At 44.3% G+C, this 14,687-nt stretch overlaps 2 pseudogenes across 2 annotated transcripts; one reads left to right on the plus strand and one right to left on the minus strand.

Annotated features, from left to right (window-relative positions):
• Window positions 1–6,141: 6,141 nt before the first annotated feature.
• On the plus strand, window positions 6,142–9,790 carry LOC311103515 (E3 ubiquitin-protein ligase TRIM35-like; annotated as a pseudogene). Its single transcript has 7 exons — window positions 6,142–6,644; window positions 7,718–7,813; window positions 8,252–8,323; window positions 8,538–8,696; window positions 8,779–8,801; window positions 8,890–9,008; window positions 9,231–9,790. The product of its transcript is annotated as an E3 ubiquitin-protein ligase TRIM35-like (transcript).
• Window positions 9,791–10,275: 485 nt separating this feature from the next.
• LOC311103199 (C-signal-like) lies at window positions 10,276–12,569 on the minus strand (annotated as a pseudogene). Its single transcript has 6 exons — window positions 12,426–12,569; window positions 11,955–12,009; window positions 11,452–11,639; window positions 11,088–11,246; window positions 10,687–10,797; window positions 10,276–10,385 (listed from the first exon to the last, which is right to left on the minus strand). The product of its transcript is annotated as a C-signal-like (transcript).
• Between the last annotated feature and the right edge of the window lie 2,118 nt (window positions 12,570–14,687).

The following is a 14,687-nucleotide window of genomic DNA, read 5'->3' on the forward strand; positions in this document are numbered from 1 at the left end:
CCTTTATGGTAGAGTGGCCAGACGGAAACCACTCCTCAGTAAAAGGCACATGACAGTCCGCTTGGAGTTTGCTAAAAGGCACCTAAGGACTCTCAGACCATGAGAAACAATATTCTCTGGTCTGATGAAACCAAGATTGAACTCTTTGGCCTGAATGCCAAGCGTCACGTCTGGAGGAAACCTGGCACCATCCCTACGGTGAAGCATGGTGGTGGCAGCATCATGCTGTGGGGATGTTTTTCCGTGGCAGGGACTGGGAGACTAGTTAGGACCGAGGGAAAGATGAACAGAGCAAAGTACAGCGAGATCCTTGATGAAAACCTGCTCCAGAGCACAGACTGGGGCCAAGGTTCACCTTCCAACAGGACAACGACCCTAAGCACACAGCCAAGACAATGCAGGAGTGGACAAGTCTCTGAATGTCCTTGAGTGGCCCAGCCAGAACCCGGACTTGAACCCGATCGAACATCTCTGAAGAGACCTGAAAATAGCTGTGCAGCGACGCTCCCCATCCAACCTGACAGAGCTTGAGAGGATCTGCAGAAAAGAATGGGAGAAACTCCCCAAATACAGGTGTGCCAAGCTTGAAGACTCATACCCAAGAAGACTCGAGGCTGTAATCGCTGCCAAAGGTGCTTCAGCAAAGTACTGAGTAAAGGGTCTGAATACTTATGTAAATATGATATTTCAGTTTATTTTTTATAAATGTGTAAAAAATTCTAAACTGTTTTTGCTTTGTCATTATGGGATATTGTGTGTAGATTGATGAAGAAGAAATAAACAATTTAATACATTTTAGAATAAGGCTGTAACGTACCAAAATGTGGAAAAAGTCAAGAGGTCTGAATACTTTCCAAATGCACTGTATAGTTACAGTAGGCTAACCTCAAAATGTGGCCATGGATGTATTACTAATTTCAAGGTTGAATAAATACTGTTACAGTGGGGAAAAAAAGTATTTAGTCAGCCACCAATTGTGCATGTTCTCCCACTTAAAAAGATGAGAGAGGCCTGTAATTTTCATCATAGGTACACGTCAACTATGACAGACAAAATGAGAAAAAATAAATCCAGAAAATCACATTGTAGGATTTTTAATGAATTTATTTGCAAATTATGGTGGAAAATAAGTATTTGGTCAATAACAAAAGTTTCTCAATACTTTGTTATATACCCTTTGTTGGCAATGACACAGGTCAAACGTTTTCTGTAAGTCTTCACAAGGTTTTCACTCACTGTTGCTGGTATTTTGGCCCATTCCTCCATGCAGATCTCCTCTAGAGCAGTGATGTTTTGGGGCTGTCGCTGGGCAACACAGACTTTCAACTCCCTCCAAAGATTTTCTATGGGGTTGAGATCTGGAGACTGGCTAGGCCACTCCAGGACCTTGAAATGCTTCTGACGAAGCCACTCCTTCGTTGCCCGGGCGGTGTGTTTGGGATCATTGTCATGCCGAAAGACCCAGCCACGTTTCATCTTCAATGCCCTTGCTGATGGAAGGAGGTTTTCATTCACAATCTCACGATACATGGCCCCATTCATTATTTCCTTTACACAGATCAGTCGCCCTGGTCCCTTTGCAGAAAAACAGCCCCAAAGCATGATGTTTCCACCCCCATGCTTCACAGTAGGTATGGTGTTCTTTGGATGCAACTCGGCATTCTTTGTCCTTCAAACACGACGAGTTGAGTTTTTACCAAAAAGTTCTATTTTGGTTTCATCTGACCATATGACATTCTCCCAATCCTCTTCTGGATCATCCAAATGCACTCTAGCAAACTTCAGACGGGCCTGGACATGTACTGGCTTAAGCAGGGGGACACGTCTGGCACTGCAGGATTTGAGTCCCTGGCGGCGTAGTGTGTTACTGATGGTAGGCTTTGTTACTTTGGTCCCAGCTCTCTGCATGTCATTCACTAGGTCCCCCTGTGTGGTTCTGGGATTTTTGCTCACCGTTCTTGTGATCATTTTGACCCCACGGGGTGAGATCTTGCGTGGAGCCCCAGATCGAGGGAGATTATCAGTGGTCTTGTATGTCTTCCATTTCCTAATAATTGCTCCCACAGTTGATTTCTTCAAACCAAGCAGCTTACCTATTGCAGATTCAGTCTTCCCAGCCTGGTGCAGGTCTACAATTTTGTTTCTGGTGTCCTTTGACAGCTCTTTGGTCTTGGCCATAGTGGAGTTTGGAGTGTGACTGTTTGAGGTTGTGGACAGGTGTCTTTTATACTGATAACAAGTTCAAACAGGTGCCATTAATACAGGTAACGAGTGGAGGACAGGAGCCTCTTAAAGAAGAAGCTACAGGTCTGTGAGAGCCAGAAATCTTGCTTGTTTGTAGGTGACCAAATACTTATTTTCCACCATAATTTGCAAATAAATTCATAAAAAATCCTACAATGTGTTTTTATGGAATTTTTTTTCTGAATTTGTCTGCCATAGTTGACGTGTACCTATGATGAAAATTACAGGCCTCTCTCATCTTTTTAAGTGGGAGAAAATGCACAATTGGTGGCTGACTAAATACTTTTTTTCCCCACTGTACATTAGTTTGTAAGATTTTAGGCTATTTACTGTATTACAAAAATATTATTGAATTGTGTTTGGTTGACAATGCCAGATAGTTTCGTCTGAGCCACTAGCTAATCCTATTCTTTAACTTTTATTTTTGGTTTAGTTGGAGACTTGAATCCAACATATAATTTTGCTAACTTGTCGACAAGTTAATAGGCTATTTACTGTATTGCAAAAGTGATATTGAATTGTGTTTGGTTGTCAACAACTTCCAGTTTGTATACAAATGTATAATTGATATGTTAAATTCCCATTTCCATCTCAACCAAGAATCAAAGTTAAAGAATAGGACTAAATCAAATATAACTTTATTTAAAGTGCATTTAAAGTTTGATTTGATTTAGTCCAATCCTTTAACTGATCTTTATTGAGATGGAGATGTGAATCCGACATATAAATTATTAATAACTGTAGATCAACTCGCCAGTAGGAGGTGCTGCCCAGCCTGTAGTTGTTGTTTTTTTGATAGTGGATATAACGTTGAAGATCTGACCAGTGGCGGCCGCTGATTGGCTGAATACCCAGGGAGGCGGGTATTCTAAAAAGAGCTCTAAAATTCAAGCCCCTTCGGTGCTGCCATAGAGTTACATTAGAAATGCCCATCCAAGAAGGCCACAGATAAAATGATGTCAAATCACGTCATATCTGCTGTAGCTTTGATTGGACTGATCATGTCAACATCATACTTTCAAAATCTTAGCTAGCAAGCTAGCAGTCATCATGATGAATCAAGTCGACAATCTACTGGCAAATCCTTTTCAATCCTTGTCATATGAAGATAAATTATGAATGAGGAATTATAGATAAAACGTATCAGGTGCTCATCGGCCATTGGACATAAACATTACACAACAAGTTGGAAATCGCAAATTCAACAATGAGTAGTTTGGAAGGAATCAGTGGCTAACTGCAAGTGTTGCAAAGCAATCACTAACCTGCTATTCAGTGGAGTAGGTGGTAAGTCCAAGTCTGGGTTTAAGGGTCTCTTTTCCAAGCTTAAAAGGATAAACATTCAACATCATGGGCCATAAAAGGTTGAATACATTGGCCATGCTGTCAATCCAGCATGACTTCTACCGTGTTCAAAACAACTGGAAACTCGGAACTGGGAAATCTCAGACATCAGTGAGTTCAAGACAACTGGGAACTCTGAAAAAAACAAACTCCGACTGGGAAAATACGGTCATCCAACTCGGAATTCCAAGTCTTTCTAGAGCTCCGACCTGAAGATCACTGACATCATGATTCAACCTTGTTTTTTTCAGAGTTCCCAGTTGTCTTGAAAGCACCATAAATCCAGAGAATGCCAGACTTTGATGACAAAATTTGCCCACGAAGGACCGCCGCGCCACCTTCCTGTTCAAGTGAGCACAACAAGGTGAGTCCAAAAATGAGGTGTATGGTTCTGCATAAATTATGTAATATGCCAGGGAGATATGAATACTGTAGCTAAGAAAGTAATACTAATTGTATGTTGTGTAGTAAACTGTTAGTAGCCCATGTGCCTCACCCTAATAATTTGGTCCCTTTCCCCCTCAATTTAGCCTACTGTTCTGACTTGGTGGTGCACATGTAGCCTATAGCCTGTTTTAGAGAAATGTAATCATTGAATATTGTAAGAGCTTTCATTGTCTGCTTACATGCCCCCTTTATTTATCCTACGGTTCTGACTTGGTATACAGGGAGAATACTGTAAGAACGGCCCATGTTCAGAATTATGTCGCTGTACATTTCAAAAGTGCTGAACAAATAGTTATATTGACTACATCCGTCCTAGCTCGCTCATTAATGTCTTAATCGAAATTACGGATTGCCTCTTATACGCTCATCGTCTCCTTATGATATAGTTTGTACATCTCAATTGTCAGTAGAAACCACATTTGTTTAAGCAAGTCAGCCATATCAGCTATGTTTTTTAAAAGGCAGTAAATGAGGCTGAATTAACTGTTTCGCTGCCAGACAAGGCTCCGCTGATAGCCAGGTGTAGCGGTGGTGAGGATTCACTCCATAGTGCTGAAAAGAAAGCTCTGCTGTTGGGATAGCTTTATGTAGGCCCTAACAGTTTATGGGCACCGTTTGTCACCGTTATAGTGCAATTAATGTATTGTTTAGTGTTGTGTTGTGTAGTGGCTTTGCTGGCATGCATCTACATTTTTTTTTTGCCCCACCAAGATTTCCATGCTAAAATCGCTACTGGCACAGATTTAAAAACAATTGTCCTACCAGATCCGCAAGAAGGTTCTAGCAAGTGTATTGCTCTGTCCTTCGACTGTTGATGGATGTGGATGTCCGGTTCAGGTTATTTAATTACAAATTCATTGCAATTTGCTCTTTAGTGTAATCTGTCCAGTACCTGATAGAGCAGACCCAGAAGGTCTGGGCATTCATTTCAACAACCCAGGAAGGTCCATCTTCAAATGCCAAGAGTAAGCAAAGCTGTCATCAAGGCAAAGGGTGGCTATTTGAAGAATCTCAAATATAAAATAGATTTTGATTTGTTTAACACTTTTTGGGTTACTACATGATTCCATATGTGTTTTTTCATAGTTTTGATGTCTTCACTATTATTCTACAATGTAGAAAATAGTAAAAATAAAGAAAAACCCTTGAATGAGTAGGTGTTCTAAAACTATTGACCGGTAGTGTATATATATAAAAACTATATATATATATAAAATATATGTTTTTTGAACAATATACAGTATATATATAGATCTTTCACTTTTTTGGACCAATCACAAGTGGGGCACCGCCCCCAGCCACTGCATCTGACTTCAACATATTTTATACAACGCACTGGGCACACACTGGTTGAATCAACGTTGTTTCCATGTAATTTCAATGAAATTACAGTGAACCAACGTGGAATAGACGTTGAATTGACGTCTGTGCCCAGTGGGAAGATTTGTCTATGTTGAAAATGTGTTACAATTATGACATAATCCTGTGGTTGAAATTTCACCCTCAAAACAATAGTTTACGTTGATGACTTTAAAAAAATCCAATGTATTCTCCACGTAGATTCCACATCACAATACGCTGACAAATTAGGTTGGAACAAAGTTGATTCAACCCGTTAGTGCCCAGTCGGAGGCCTCCTAACCCTACTCCCACTGCAGCACATGTTGCTCCAGGCTTTACCCACATATGACACTCCCACCTCTCATTTCTCTGAAACAGGCAGACTGACTCTGACTGGGAGGTCAGTTGGGCTAGGCATAATAACTAAGGACTAGTTTCTTAGAATCCTGTTGTGGGCAGGTAGAGTAGGTAGGACGCCGGGGGAGGTGATTTGACTTTTAAGGACACTTTTCCCTTGGGGGGCGGAGCAGGACCTGTTCTACAAGTCCAGGTGACCTATAGGATGTGATCTCATGTCCCTCATTTACTATGTCCATGTTGTGTGCCCTTAGCTATCAGTCCAGTGTCTGTTCCTGGATGAGGGATAGAGCTGACAGAGAACTTTCCTCAGGAAAGAGTAGATGCTACAGCACTACTGAAAGATATTTCCTCCACTGAAAAGGGAATACACCACAGTAGTCTCTAGCTATGATCCAGGAGCCAGTCATGGCGCAACGCCCACGGGCTTCCTCCCAGCCTGGGAAACCCTCGTTCTTACAGAGCTCCAAGGTGGACATGGCTCTGTGGCCCAGGGCCGTGTCCTCTCACTCGGGCTCCATGCTGGAGGACGAGCTAACCTGCCCCGTGTGCTGCGAGATCTTCCGGGACCCTGTGGTGCTCAAGTGCAGAACTTGAACCAGAAGAAGGCGAGGCGCGAGTGTCCCGTGTGCCGCATGAAGTGTGCCCTGACGGAGCCCACGGTGAGCCTGGCTCTGAAGAACGTGGCCAAAACTTTCTTCAGGAAGCAGAGGAACCAGGGCGAGGCGGGTGGGTGGCCGGACAGAGGGGGTGTCCCAGTGAAGTCTGAGGCGAAGTGCCCTACACACGGGGAGGTGCTGAAGCTGTTTTGCCAGGACGATGCCGAGGTGCTCTGCTGTGTGTGTCACACATCTAAGAGGCACCAGGGCCACCATGTGATCCCACTAGAGGAGGGGTCCCAGGAGCTCAAGGTTAGAATGGCTTGTCTCGTATCATTCATTTTTGGATGGTTGTGTAACCCTCTCTTTTATGGTGTTGCAAATATTGTATTCTGTCAGATAATCTTTTAATTTCAATGTTTTTATTCAGATATACTACTTAATATTGACCATACTACCTTGAAAATGTATTCTTAATCCAGCTTGTTTTAGCAACAGTATAAACTTGAAGCAGTACAGTCAGCAATCAAACATAACTATTGTGAAACATGATTGTCATTGATGTGCCACATTTCACAACAATGACATTTAGAGAGAGATCCAGAGCCATTGATACTGTATCTGCTAGTTGGCTTTCCAACAAAAAAAAGCTACACATTGTAAGGTGATATGTGAATGCTTCCATACACGGTTACACTGTATGCTAGTGCAAAGCACTAGATTCGGAATAAACTTGTCTCTCATAAACGTCTGTGTCCAGTTGCAGGTGGTGCTCCAAAAACCAGAGAAAATTCAGAAAAATATTAAATCCACTTATTGCACCGCGCGAGGAAGTTCCTCGCCATTTTAGCTGCCGCACATCTCGCATTTCCCAAAGTCTTTGCAGGAGCTAGTCGTTTCTATACAACGTGGCCACGTGTAGAAGTAGATGACAAAGATCTATACACATGCAAGAGGCATTTCTCACTCGTTACAAAAAGTGGATTTTTCGGAATATTCTCTGGTTTTTGGAGTACCACCTGCAACTGCACACAGACGTTAACAAGATAAAAGTTTATTCTGAATCGAGAACTAAGAAAGTATCACCAAAATATCCTGATTACGGCTGAACAGCAGCCTATGCATGACCTCAGATGAGCTTTAGCATGGCTAGCTTTTCTTGAGCTAAGCTTCCAGACGCTCTTATACACTATACAGCAGTCTCTCTAAAAACCTTCTCTCTCTCTCTCTCTCTCTCTCTCTCTCTCTCTCTCTCTCTCTCTCTCTCTCTCTCTCTCTCTCTCTCTCTCTCTCTCTCTCTCTCTCTCGCTCTCTCCCTCTCTCTCTCTCTCTCTCTCTCTCTCTCTCTCTCTCTCTCTCTCTCTCTCTCTCTCTCTCTCCTTCAGGAAGAAATGAAGCAACAATTGATCCCTCTGAAGAAGAGCCTCCGTGGCCTCTATGAAGCCAAGAAGGAGTGTGATGACACAACTGTGCACATCAAGGTATCAACAAACAGGGCGTCCGAAACTGTGGGACATCAGCAGATCCCAACACAACACTGACTGATGTTTAGCTCACACACTGTTAGTCTGTAAATAGTTGGAGGAATGCCTTTGAAAAAACAAACCCTTGAAAATATGGTCTTAACCTCATGTGGACAAAGCAGTAATATGTGTTGTGCCTTGTACTGCTTGCTCAAATACAAGTGCCTGGTGTTCGACCAAGCAATTTCCCCTTGAGGGAAAATAAAGTTATTTAGAATTTATTGCATTTATCGCACAAATCAGAAATCAGATATATCTAGGTCATAAGATACTTTGTTCTCAATGGCTTGCCTACCAAAACAACGTTTTGACAAATGTCTGCCATTGTGTGCCACTGTTATAGAGTTGTATATAAGATTCTATCTCTCCTATGACCCGTTTCTCCTGTTTGTCCAGAGCCAGACCCAGCAGACAGAGAATCACATCAGAGAGGAGTTTGAGCAGCTCAGGCAGTTCCTCCAGAATGAGGTGGAAGCCAGTTTAGCTATCCTACAGGAGGAAGACAGGATAGCTATCCTACAGGAGGAAGCCAGGATAGCTATCCTACAGGAGGAAGCCAGGATAGCTATCCTACAGGAGGAAGCCAGGATAGCTATCCTAGGAGGAAGCCAGGATAGCTATCCTACAGGAGGAAGCCAGGATAGCTATCCTACAGGAGGAAGCCAGGATAGCTATCCTACAGGAGGAAGCCAGGATAGCTATCCTACAGGAGGAAGAAGAACAGAAGAGACATCTGGTGAGGAAGAAGACAGAGGGCATCACCGCAGACATCCTCACCCTCTCTCATGCCATCATCGCTATTGATAATGAGATAGCCTCTAGTGATGCTCTTTTTCCTCAGGTAAGAAGAATAGGAACTTTTATAAACCAGCAGTATTAACAGTACAAACAGTTACAAAACATTTGTATTTTTCCCATTTCAGAACTACAGAAACACAAAGAAGAGGTAAGTGTTTTGACTTGAGAAGCTAATACCCTTATAATGTAATGTACCAAACTCCAACTAGAACTAACTGGCTGTTATATTGTTGCAGAGCTGTGATACCTCTGAAGGGTCCAGAGGAGATCTCAGGGGCTATGATCAACGTGGCGAAGCATGTCAGCTCCCTCAAGTACAAGGTCTGGGAGAAGATGGTGGGGCTGGTAGAGTACAGTACGTACAGCAAGAGTACAGTAGTCTGTTTATGCTCCAGTCTTTGGCTTGTTGGGTAGCTAGTTAGCTACAACTGCATTAACTAATGTTCTAGTTAACTTCTACTAACTTTGATAGATGTACGATAACTCATTTATTACTAGATACACAACTTGTAAATATTTTATTTAAATGTTTCCTTCGTACACCCCCATCAATAAAGCCCTTTTCTCCATCTCCCAGCTCCTGTAACTCTGGACCCTAACATGGCATACTCCTGGCTCTCTCTGAACAAGGACCTGACCAGTGTGACCAATAGCGGTCATGTGCAGGTGCTCCCAGACAACCCAGAGCGTTTTGACCACTTTGTGTTCGTCCTAGGCTCTGAGGGCTTCACCACCGGCCGCCACGCCTGGGAGGTAGAGGTGGGGGACAAGGACGACTGGATGCTGGGTGTGGTCAAGGAGTCCATCAACAGGAAGGGCCGGATCTCAGGCTACCCTGAGGGCGGCTTGTGGATGATCTCCCACTGCGAGGGTGAGTACATGGCCATGACCCGGCCACGCACCCCTCTAAAACTGACAGGGGAGCTGAAGAGGGTCAGGGTGCAGCTGGACTACGACTCTGGGGAGGTGACCTTCTCCAACCCTGTTAACATGACGTCCATCTACACCTTCAATGATTTGTTCACTGAGAGGATGTTCCTCTTCTTCTGCCCTGGGGCCAACATCAATGGCAACAACCCTGGCCCGCTGAAGATCTGCCCGGTCAAAGTGGCTGTGTGGAACACCGCCACCTGGTGATGAGGAGGGGTTCTGACAGTACCATTCAAAGAGAGTGCTAGCTGTACATCCAAGGCACATATCCAGCCACAAGACACATAGGTAATGGCATAGTGAAATGTTTGGCACGGTGTGTGTGAAAAACAATTTGTAAGATCTTTTAGAGATTGTTTTGATTGCCTTTTTACTTTATCGATAGAAGAAATCATATACTGTTTATTACCGAAAGACTCCATTTGACATTGGCTTGTTTTGCCATATTATGGTATGTGTAGTAAAACGCATGTGTGAGATGAATGAAGATATACGATTCGATTCGATACAATGAATATTACAATTCCTGTATATAAAAGCCCCAAAATGTTTTAAAATGTTCCATTTAATAGATTTTTGGGGATACCACTTGATTGTAGTCATGTGTATTTGATGCATATTTATAGAAGGTTTATAGAAAGATTATAAAAGATTGTTCAGAGTTCTCCAGTGTTCAGTACAGTCCAGTGAGTTTACCAAGGCAAGACTTTGCCCTCATAGTCCCGGAAGGCCCCAGACTGTTTCTCAGTGAGTCCATCATGCGCAGCAGTCCTTCCACACTCTCTGAAGCATCGATTGCCCCCTGGTGGTCATAGTAAACACATACATGGTCAGCCTCTGTGGCAATAGTGGTTCCTAGACTTTATTGTGCCATGAGTAATCAACGCCTTTCAAATTTTGTCTTGACCCCTCCAGATAATCAAAACAGTACATCAGACCAAATCCCAGTCTTAGGCTTATGCCACGACCCAGTATTGGGTCCTGACTCCTGCTCCTGATGGACCATTTGGACAACACGGCTCTAAGGGGCTTAAACATTGTTCATTACATCCTTTCCATACCCCTGAGGTCAATGCGGTCAATAGAACCACCCTGCCAGTCACCTCTTCTCCACCCATGTCAGTGCGGACCCAGGCCGGGTGCAGGACCGCAAACAGGATCTCATCCTTCCTGAACTCCTCTGTAGCGCAGAGCGTCAGCATGTTCAGACCAGCCTGAGAGGAGAGGAGAGGAGGAGCAGGAAGAGAGAAGGGAGGGAGGGTGTTAAAGAGGAGAGGATACAGGACAATAGACTGGATGTAGAACCATGACTATGGAATGAATGGAAAGGTATCAAACTCATCAAACACATGACATGTATTCAATTCCAGCCATTACAATGAGCCCGTCCTCCGATTTAAAATGACAAAAGCCTCCACTGACATGGCTGGGCTAACCCGACAGGGAATATAATGTGATGGGAGAGGATGTGTGATAATAGGCAGGGTAACAGAGGTCTGTTTACTTTGCTGATGCGATAGGAGATGGCTGGGAAGAAAGGATACATCTCCTTGACGGTTGCCATGGAGGCCACCGTGCTGGAACTGCTGACCACAGCTGCCTTACTGCAGGACATCCCTGGTTTCCCATTGGCTGTGGCTGCTGCCTGCAGATAAGGCAGAAACTACTAATGATGACCACAGGGGCAGAGCGGGAGACAGGGAAAACAAAAATGATGAATCATTCTTCAGTATTCTGCACCTTTTGTTTGCAGACCTTAGGAAAAACAAAAACATTTTGAGTGTCCTCCTCTAAAAAGATCCTCCTCTAAAAAATATCCTCCTCTAAAATGTATGTGTGTGTGTGTTTCTCTGGCTCTCTGCTCTCACCTTAGTGACGTTCATGGGGCCCATGATGTTGGTGTTGAATACGGCCTGCATGTCCTGGGTACTTGTGGTCTGCATGTTGCCGTGAGACAGCACCCCCACGTTGTTTACGAGCAGGTTGAGCCCAGCCTTCCCCACCAGACTGCCCACCTGCTTGGCTGACTCCTTAATGCTGCAGGGGTCTGTGGCGTCTTACAGACACAGAGAAGAAACAGTCAGTCAACCGCTAGACTAAACCCTGATCTGTTTGTGCTGTCTTGTCACCCCTAACGGTAATTGTCCTGAAAGCACAAACAGATCTGGGGCTAGTCAACCCCAGTATCCAGTCAAACATCCCAGCTGGCCAGCTCAGAGTAACCTGGCACTCTGCCATGTGATTCATACAGTACAGGAAATACAAGTGCATGCTGGGACTGGTGAGATTGACAACAGTGCCATTAATAGGCTCAATAATCCTAGTGCTAGAGCGTGAAGAAACAAAAGAATGGAACAGAGCGAGTACTCACCAAGACGGATGACAGTGATGACGTTGGGGTGCTTCTTTGCCAGGTCTCGCAGACCATTAAACACAAAGGACACATTATTGGTTAGACACAGTAAACATATGATAATACTCTTACAGACACTTCCAGGAAGGCTCTAGTTTTTCTTATTCAGTGGAGTTTGCCCTCGAGCAGAGCCATGTACTTAGAGATGGGCCATTGAGGTTTCTGCATTATGATGCATTTACATGACACTACTACAACATTCTCTGGCAGCCATGTGAGCGCCCCATTAACATTATATGGGGAATATTTAAATAAGGCTAAGTAACTGAATGTCTAGAATTAGAACAAAATACAACATTCTAAAAGTTGGCCCAACTCTCTACATACATGGCTCTGCCCTCAAGGACATAGTTGCCCTAAGAACAAGATGGAATAAGGAACACTCCAATCTCCTCTCTCCAGCAGTAGCAGCAGCAGCTTTGCTCTCACCTCAGCTCTGGGCCCGTCTGGGTCTCGGCAGCAGGCAAATAACTGGCGGACCGGCCGGGGAGACTCCACCATCTGTTTAACCATCTCCAGACCCAGGCCTCGGTTGGCCCCCGTGATCAGGACGCTGCATGCTTTAGCCGCCATTTCTTCTCGTTTCAGTCTCTCTGCCTCGACCTGGAGTGTGTGACTGTTCAGGGCTCTCCTTCTCACCGCATTAATAACGTTAATTACTTCCACTGAGTGTTTATTCCTTGGCCTCATCACACCCAGTCCACATTAGATTTTGAGGCCTCCCGAGTGGCGCAGTGGTCTAAGGCACTGCATCGCAGTGCTAGCTGTGCCACTAGAGATCCTGGTTCGAATCTAGGCTCTGTTGTAGCCGGCCGCGACCGGGAGACCCATGGGGCGGCGCATAATTGGCCCTGCATCGTCCAGGGTAGGGGAGGGAATGGCTGGCAGGGATGTAGCTCAGTTGGTAGAGCATGGCGTTTGCAACACCAGCGTTGTGGGTTCAATTCCCACGGGGGGCCAGTATGATAAATAAAATAATGTATGCACTCACTAACTGTAAGTCGCTCTGGATAAGAGCGTCTGTTAAATGACTAAAATGTAAAATTTTGTATAGGAGGTAGTATGCTGAGTCATGCGTGTGTGTGTGTCATGGGCAGAAGGGGTTTGTGTATGGGAAATGAAGGACTTTAATAACCTACCTGACGGTTGCAAATGAAAGAGAACCCACTGAATCAACATTCTTTCCAGAGTTGCAAAGAAAAAGCCATATCTCAGACTGGGATATGGCGTTTTCTTTGTAACTCTGCCTAGAAGGTCAGCATCCCGGAGTCGCCTCTTCACTGTTGACGTTGAGACTGGTGTTTTGCGGGTACTATTTAATGAAGCTGCCAGTTGAGGACCTGTGAGGTGCCTGTTTCTCAAACTAGTCACTCTAATGTATTTGTCCTCTTGCTCAGTTGTGCACCGGGGCCTCCCACTCCTCTTTCTATTCTGGTTAGAGCCAGTTTTCGCTGTTCTGTGAAGGGAGTAGTACACAGCGTTGTACGAGATCTTCAGTTTCTTGGCAATTTCTCGCATGGAATAGCCTTCATTTCTCAGAACAAGAATAGACTGACAAGTTTTAGAAGAAAGTTGAGGAAGGTGAGGGATCAGCCCAGAACTACACGGCAGGACCTGGTCAATGATCTGAAGAGAGCTGGGACCACAGTCTCAAAGAAAACCATTAGTAACACACTACGCCGTCATGGATTAAAATCCTGCAGCGCACGCAAAGTCCCCCTGCTCAAGCCAGCGCATGTCCAGGCCCGTCTGAAGTTTGCCAATGACCATCTGAATGATCCAGAGGAGGAATGGGAGAAGGTCATGTGGTCTGATGAGACAAAAATATAGCTTTTTGGTCTAAACTCCACTCGCCGTGTTTGGAGGAAGAAGAAGGATGAGTACAACCCCAAGAACACCATCCCAACCGTGAAGCATGGAGGTGGAAACATCATTCTTTGGGGATGCTTTTCTGCAAAGGGGACAGAACAACTGCACCGTATTGAGGGGAGGATGGATGGGGCCATGTATCGCGAGATCTTGGCCAACAACCTCCTTCCCTCAGTAAGAGCATTGAAGATGGGTCGTGGCTGGGTCTTCCAGCATGACAACTACCCGAAACACACAGCCAGGGCAACTAAGGAGTGGCTCCGTAAGAAGCATCTCAAGGTCCTGGAGTGGCCTATCCAGTCTCCAGACCTAAACCCAATAGAAAATCTTTGGAGGGAGCTGAAAGTCCGTATTGCCCAGCGACAGCCCCGAAACCTGAAGGATCTGGAGAAGGTCTGTATGGAGGAGTGGGCCAAAATCCCTGCTGCAGTGTGTGCAAACCTGGTCAAGACCTACAGGAAACGTATGATCTCTGTAATTGCAAACAAAGGTTTCTGTACCAAATATTAAGTTCTGCTTTTCTGATGTATCAAATACTTATGTCATGCAATAAAATGCAAATTAATTACTTAAAAATCATACAATGTGATTTAGATTCCGTCTCTCACAGTTGAAGTGTACCTATGATAAAAATTACAGACCTCTACATGCTTTGTAAGTAGGAAAACCTGCAAAATCGGCAGTGTATCAAATACTTGTTCTCCCCACTGTATATATATATATATATATATATATATATATATATTCTGTATGTTTATAAAACACATAGGGCTGTATTCAATCTGTATCGCTGAAGTTCAGCATTACAGCGCGGTTGAAATT

This window comes from Coregonus lavaretus (genome assembly GCF_964263955.1).
Source record: "Coregonus lavaretus genome assembly, chromosome: 28".
NCBI classification, from domain to species: domain Eukaryota; kingdom Metazoa; phylum Chordata; class Actinopteri; order Salmoniformes; family Salmonidae; genus Coregonus; species Coregonus lavaretus.